The following is a 7,486-nucleotide window of genomic DNA, read 5'->3' on the forward strand; positions in this document are numbered from 1 at the left end:
CTTCCCTCCCTTCCCTTCCCTTCCCTCCCTTCCCCTCCTCTCCTTTCTCCTCCTTTCCTCTCCTCTCCTGTCCTCTCCTCTCCTCTTCTCCTTCTGCCCAGGAACGTCCTTTCTTTACTGCCAAATGTGTGTATCTTCCGTTGCAAGAATGCAATCTCATTTGTGCCCGAACTTTTGCTTCATGAAGAAAACAATAACTTGTTAAAATTAGACAAAAATAAAAGTTTTCCGGCGCTCTGTTAGACTGCCTGTTCAAGGATCCATTTGCCAGTCTGGATTGGGTCAGTTTAGAGGTCAGAGGGAAACACATTGAAGAAACTATACGAGCAAAAAGATCATGATCATTGCCATGTTGTTGTTGTCGGTGGGTTCCCCACCCCCACCGTTGCAGCTGCGTTTGGTTGAAAGAGTTGTTAATCTTAGCCTGGCCATTCAGGGAGTTAAGGCAATTATCAATTGATAAGACTTTTGCATGAAGAAGAAGTGGGTCCTCTTCCAATTCTGACTTGCCTGAGTTCTTAAAAAAAAGAAACCTTCCTCTTGCCTGTGGCTTCGGCTCTGACTCTGAGAAAAGAGGTAAGGCCAGCCGCGGCAAAGTGGTTCAGACATTTTGCCCCGAGGCTGGTTGTGGGGGGCGGTGGTGTTGAGGATGGGGCATCTGCACCCAGCGACAGGCTTTTCCACACCGTTGCTTTTCAGTCTTTTAATATAAGAATAGCTTCTGTCAGGAACAAAAACCGATGTTAGTTGTCTTTTTCCTTTCCATTATTTCCTTTCCTTTTTCTTTCTTCCTTCCTCCTTTCCTTCTCTCTTTCTTTCTTTCTTTCTGTTTCCTTCCTTCCTTTCTTTAGTTTTCATAATTAGTTCCCATGAATATAGATACTGCCTATTGAATTCAGGTGGAATCATGTCCTTTAGCAGCTGAGATAGAATCTCTTGCACGTTAGGTGCTTTGTTTTTGAAGAAAATATCTGCATACAGTCAAATCTTCTTGCTGTTCTAACTAATCTGCTGGAGAGGTTTCCTTCGCCTTCTCCTGTCAGTCTAACTTCCCAAGTGTAACAGATGCCGCTCTCAAGAACTCCTTTCTGCGGCTTCTCTTTATTCAGCCTTGCATATTTCTCCCCATGATCTGGGTTTCCATAGAGAGAGGAATAAAAGAGGGGACCATGGTCACAAATCCCCTGCCCCATGCAAAATAAAAGAGCCTCATTCAATATACGACCCTGTCTGGACATGGGAGAAAAATAAGTCCATGAGAAGCTACTGTTGCAAAGAGCTTGTAACTAATTTTTCATAGACTGCATTTTGCCTTAAACTCAAAAGTTACCACTGGTAAACCTGCTATCTTGGGTAGCTGGGCTAAATACAGAGCTTGGTGTTCTCCTCACTGAGATCTTGAAGTCCACTACCAGATCCTCAGATCTGATTTACCCCACCCCCTTCAGAGCTATGGTTTGAATATAATAATAGCTGTCAAACCCTGCCAGGCTGGGGCAGCTAAAAGTTGCCCTGGAAGGGATCCAGACTTAGAATTGGAGAAACTAATTTAAGCAAGTCTGCACACCTATCTCCAGCAAGGCAACACAGGTTTCGATTACCATGCCTGGCCAGCACACAGTACCAACTTCATTCCTCCTAGGGTTGCCTTCACACCCCAACTCGCTACCCCTCCCTACTCATCACTTTGCTTGATTTCTAAGAGGACTATTCAGTTAATTTCCAAAAGCAAGTCAGATCAGCTTGATTTACTTGTACTCATTTATTTGTAACCTGGGGGTTCACAGTGGCTTTCCTCCCTCACAATATTTAAGGATATAAAACAACTCCTGAGAGTCTTTGCAGACCTTATACCCCCCTCCCTTCCCTTTCGAAGCAAGAAAGGACTCACAAAAGAAATTAAGCAGGTTAATGTAGTTCATGTCGCCCATTCCTGTGGAAGCCTCCGAGCGTGGTCGAAGTCGGGCAGCCTGTGCCCAGGCTGGTTCAGAAAGTGCCCCGGCCATGGGGCTTATGCTGCTTGTAGATTTCATATTTGAGTGTAGATTATTTGGAAGAGGGGGAGACTGTCTGTGGCTGAGGATGGATGGGGTTGAGAAGGGGATTAAGGAAAGAAGTCCAAACGGCCAGATTTGAATGTGTATAATGCAGCATGAAGCTCCAGAAGGTAGGACATGGCACATAGGCATGACCTCAAATTGGAAACTTCACCTTCAACACAAGTTCATTTTGGAAGCAGGATGAGATACGTTGGGCTTGGTGAGGACAAGTACACATTTTCTTTTTATAACCAGGGAGCTCATGAAGGAAGGGAAACAATTGAACAGCCTCTGAAAGGAAATAAGAAACCTTTTCCCTGATGTATGTACACTGAGCTCATGAGACATTCTCAGTGTGAGACACAGCTGCCCTACAAAGAGCCAGTCTACTGTACCTGCTCTTATAGTTGTTGTTGTTCTTCTTCTTCTTCTTGGCAAACTGCATGGGGGAAGGTTAAGGCCTCAATATTCTGAGGGAGAATTAAAAAAAAAATTAGATGGCATTAGCAGACATTAGCCAATACTGATTCAAGCTCAATTAGTTTATTTTAAAAAGATCTCTGTTGGCTTTCCTTGAACGTGAAGAAAAGGATATTCAGAGAAAAGGGGAGAGGGAGGAGTGACAGCATATAGCAAATGCCACAGCATAAACAGAGTTATTTATAAAATAAAATATTCATCATGAAAAATTTAATAAAAATACCACAATCTTCAAGAACACTAGTTATTTGTTAGCAAAATCCACTGTCAGTGGGGAAGTGCTGAGGCATTGTGTGGCTGGAGCCTCAACAGGAGGGTTAGAGGATAAGGACAATAGAGACCTTCACTGCGGAGGGAAAGGATGCTGGCTCCCACCCTGCCACTGCGTAGGCAAGGTCGAGTTGATCCCGGCTCAGTTTCTCTTCCGAGTTTAGAGTTTACTTCTTCCCTTGCCATTGCTCTATCTTACAGTGTCCCAGGGAAAGAACTCTACCGGGTCAGAGCTATTGTGCAGTATTCTACGTGGCTATCATTTTTCCCGGTTCTAGGATTTAGGGTTTTTAGAAATCATTGTGGGCATTTGCCAGTCACTTTTTTTGCACTGCAGATAGAGACTAGTTTCTAGGAATCCAGTTAACAGTTCTACAAAATACAGACCCCATGTGGAATTACCTCTGTGTGTGTGTGTGTGTCTCCCTCTCTCCATGTCTCTCTTTATAATGGAGTAGCAGAATGTTTATAAATTTAAATTGCAGTGGTGGTTTTTAGTTTTACTTTGACTTTTTTCTTAAAATCAGAAGTGGTGAGAGCATTTAAAAACAAGAAAAAATATTTCCAGCCGCATAATTGATCAGAGGGCTTGTAGAGATGATCTATTACTTTAAACTCTGCAGATCTGTATTCAGGGCATCAATAAGTCCATCTAGTTTATCATTAGACGCCGTTTATAAACCATTGCCTTGGTTAATAGATCTGCCCCAAATTGCAATTCACTTCCTTCTTCATGGACGGATTAAGGTTTTAACATGCAAAATTGTAAGAATACTCCGGCTTCATTCATAACTGAGATCGTGTTTCCCCTGCACTCTTGTTCTCCGTCTCCCTTCCTTAGTGAATAGTACTTATCTGAAATGGCTAGCATTCTGCGTCCCCGTGTGGTAATGGGACTAGGGGAAACTTGATTACAGATCAAAATATGCGCTCTTTCTAGGAAAAGACTTTTAGTAAGTAATCAGGTGAGTATTCGGGGCTCATGTTACTATTTGTGGGTCCTATGGTTGGCAAGAATCTATGTCATATTTGAAAATAAGCAAGCAACCAGATTTAACCTGCTATAATTATTCAGAAATTTCTATTATTTTTTTCCCAGAGAGATAGGGTAGGTAAGCAGGCTGATGATTATGAGAAAAATGTACTAAAAAGTATTTTTAAATCAAGTTTTATATATCAAATATAAATATATAATTGATATATGTGTGAGAGAGAAGTATTGGGGGAATAGTCCACTATGCAAGGACATTTGGGAAACCCACTTTTTACAAGAATATAAGCGCTTCCTCTGTTGTGATTATTGTGCTAGTTCTGGGGGGAGGGGTGTTTGTTTCCTGAGTGCTCTTAAAAATCTACATAATCTGTAACTTTGGGCCACTTCTTTTGCACTTTGCCCCATTCTCGATTGGGGGAATCAATTTGGCTTGCCTGCTTGGGGAAGAGATCTATTTGATCTGGTATTTCGGTTTCCAGCTGCCTGTGGATACATGCCACAGTGTGTGTGTGTGTACATTTTATATCCAAGAAAATTTTTGGAGTCTCTTTTCAATGCACAAGTGCTCAGGCGGTCAGCCAAAGAACCCAGCCCCCCACCAGGTCTTTCCTCTTGGTGGGTCCGCTCCCCTAACCACGAGTCTGCAGCTAGCCCGCTCTCAATTCTGGTGTTGCTATGAACCCAAGTCCCTTAGCTACAACCTGCAGAAAGTCAGAGCCAGAGAGAATCAAAGAGCTGTCCCAAAGTCCTGTACATGATCTTGGTGGGAGGGAGCGTGATCTGGGCAGCAACACTATCTCTAATCTCCGGGGTAGCCTGGCTGAGATGCTTGGATGAAGCCAAGCAGCTTGACCTGAGATAGCCTCTGAGATGCATCCTGAAAAGAGGCGGTTGGGCCAGGACAGGGGTGGGGGCGTTCAAATGAGAGATTCTGTGTTAAGATAACTCAGTGGATGATAATTCCTTGGGCTGAATGCGTCTTGTTTGGACAACTGAGCAGCCAGTGAGAGAGACTTATTTTGCCAGCCTCCTGGCATTCACTGTCCTGTTCTCCCCAAGCTCTCGTCCTCTATTTGGAACAGGTTCCATAGGATGGAGGCGGCTGAATTTCCCAGGTTGGAAGTGGAGGGAGGTGGCCAGGATTTAGAATAGCCAGTGCCAAGGCAGCTGTGTGAGCTGTGTGAGTCCAGGGGCCAAACAGCAGTTAGTTTTTCAGGATCGCCTAGATCCAGGCTGAGCACACTTGCCCCTTAATAGCCACAGTTCCTTGCTCTGTGGGCCCCCTAAACATTTCTAAGTCCAATGTCTCCCTCTCTAGGCCTGAACAAAGGTAAGATGATTAAGGTAACTTTTTCTTGGGAGGCAAGACCCAGCCCCTTTACTGCCAAACACTTTATATTATCACAATTCTGCCTCAGTGACACTCTCCCTTGGAGGTGTGCTTAGGAGAGCAGTGACCCCATGATTCTTCTTGTGTGCGTATGTGTTGGGGCTGATAGTCACCCTAAACTATTTTATCCAGGCACTAAGATGTTAACTCATATCACACTGAAGGCAGCAGGATTTAAACCTCCCTAATCCTCTTTAGAAAGAACAAATTTCCTGTTTATAACAATTGACAGGGACAAGAGAAACCTTAGGCTTCTAAGGAAACACACAGGGCAATCTAAATATCAACACTCAAATTTTTCTTTTACATCCTAAATATTCCTTTTAACTTAGTCAAATAATAGTGAGATGAGGCTCTCTCATTTCCCCCACCTACCCTCTTCTTACTATTTATACTTTCAGAGAGAGATTGGGGTTCCTGTTTGCAGTTAAACTATAATTCAATCACATCTGTTCTCATCTTTACCTTTAAATGCAATATTTCCCCAGGTGCTTGATGTAAACATTAGATATGCACTCCCCCTGAAATGGATCACGTACATCTTTGTGTGTGTGTGTGTGTGTCTGAGAGAGAGAGAGAGAGAGAGAGAGAGAGAGAGAGAGTTTACAAGGCTGAACTTTGCATATTGAAGTACAACTTTATTTGAGTGTATATTGAATTCAAAAATGATCTGAGCTCTGTGTCTCTGTGTATGGATCTCAGCTCTGCAGAAGCTGAGTCTTAGAACTGTGGAAGTTTGGTTTTCCTTTAACTGCTAGTTGACAGCTTTGTAAAGAACTGAACTTTGTCCTATACAAACACCCACAGTGGTGACAGAGAGAAGCATTTGAGTTCTCCCCCCTTTCTTTGCCCCTCAAAGTAGAAGAACTGCATTTTCAAACACATTCTGCATGTTTTCACTATTCTTGAGGAGTCTGAAAAGTTTTCTAAAGAGGAGGAAAATAAGTCACAACACACAAATAGAAACACTTCGGGAAAGATATAATATGCTTTTTTTCTGAAATTTTACTACTAAAAATGGAAAGAGACCAAGCTTTCTAAAAACACTTCTAGTGATGATGACTTGCATTATAAACATATTTACTCTTCTCTTTTCATGTCTTTAGAGCAAGTCTCATCCCAGACAACTGTATGTAAAACTCTATTGAATTATCCATCCTATCATATTTTAAAAGGTGTGATATCTGTACCTGTTATGGAAGGGAATCAGAATACAGTTACTGGAAATTGTGGGGGATGTTGTAGAACAATACAATGAAGTTTAGAGTAGAAAGGAGTGTCGTTAACTTTTCATTAGCCTTTAAGCATTTTTTTATAAACTCTTCCAAATACTTGTTCGGAAATAAAAATTTTCTCTGCCATGTACAACATATCAGAAAGCACTGTGTCTTCATGGGATAATACTTTTGGAGGTGATTATTGAAAGTAAATAATGATCATAAATAAGCTAGCTCTGATGAATGATGAAGGTTTGCTGAGAAAGATATATTAAAGTGCTCTTAGCTTACATACTTACAGCTGGACACTGTTTTCAAACATGTTGGAGTATTTCTGGTTTGGTGGATCTGCAAACTGCTTTGAAATGACTAGTAGTGTGTAAGTAGATTGCAAGTAAACCTAGTGAATTGAGATCATTCTCTATCAGTTTAATATATGTTTTATAGTTAGTTTAGCATTCTGATTTGATTGCCTTAGTAATGTGAATTGCCTACAGCTGCAGATGATACAGCTTTAATTCTGTTTTAAAGGTCATGTAAACATGTGCCTGTAGCATAAGAAATGCAAATTCAATTCCCTTTTAATGTTTCCTCACATTTACTTCACAGCCTTCACCTAGAAAATTAGCAGGATTTAATATAAAACTATTTTAATGTTATGATTTCATTAAGATCCTTTTTCAATGTTTTACTTTTCCTTTTGCAGGGTAAAGAAGTCTTCCTCCGCTTTGCAGTGCATAGCTCATGCAACATACATCACTCATACTGGAGGCAGAAAGATATTTTTGTTAAGATTTTTTCACTTTTCCAATGCTTTTTACTAATAAAGAGCTGAGAACTTCATTTCAATCTCTCTGTAGCTGCGGGTAAAAAGGATACAAAACAAGCTAGATAATCTAACCACATTTTAGATTGCAGTGGAGAGAGAATATTGTGCACGTGTTTAGGAGGCTCTAGTCACAAGCAGTTTTACAATATGAACATATGATCAAAAATGAACCGTGGAAAGCATATTATCAAGAAGAAAAAAATATTTAAAATAGAGTTGACACAGAGAAGAATGCTTTAGTTGTTCCAAATTAATACAAAAAGCATA

This window comes from Neophocaena asiaeorientalis, unplaced genomic scaffold, assembly GCF_003031525.2.
Source record: "Neophocaena asiaeorientalis asiaeorientalis breed wild unplaced genomic scaffold, Neophocaena_asiaeorientalis_V1.1 scaffold996, whole genome shotgun sequence".
NCBI lineage: Eukaryota > Metazoa > Chordata > Mammalia > Artiodactyla > Phocoenidae > Neophocaena > Neophocaena asiaeorientalis.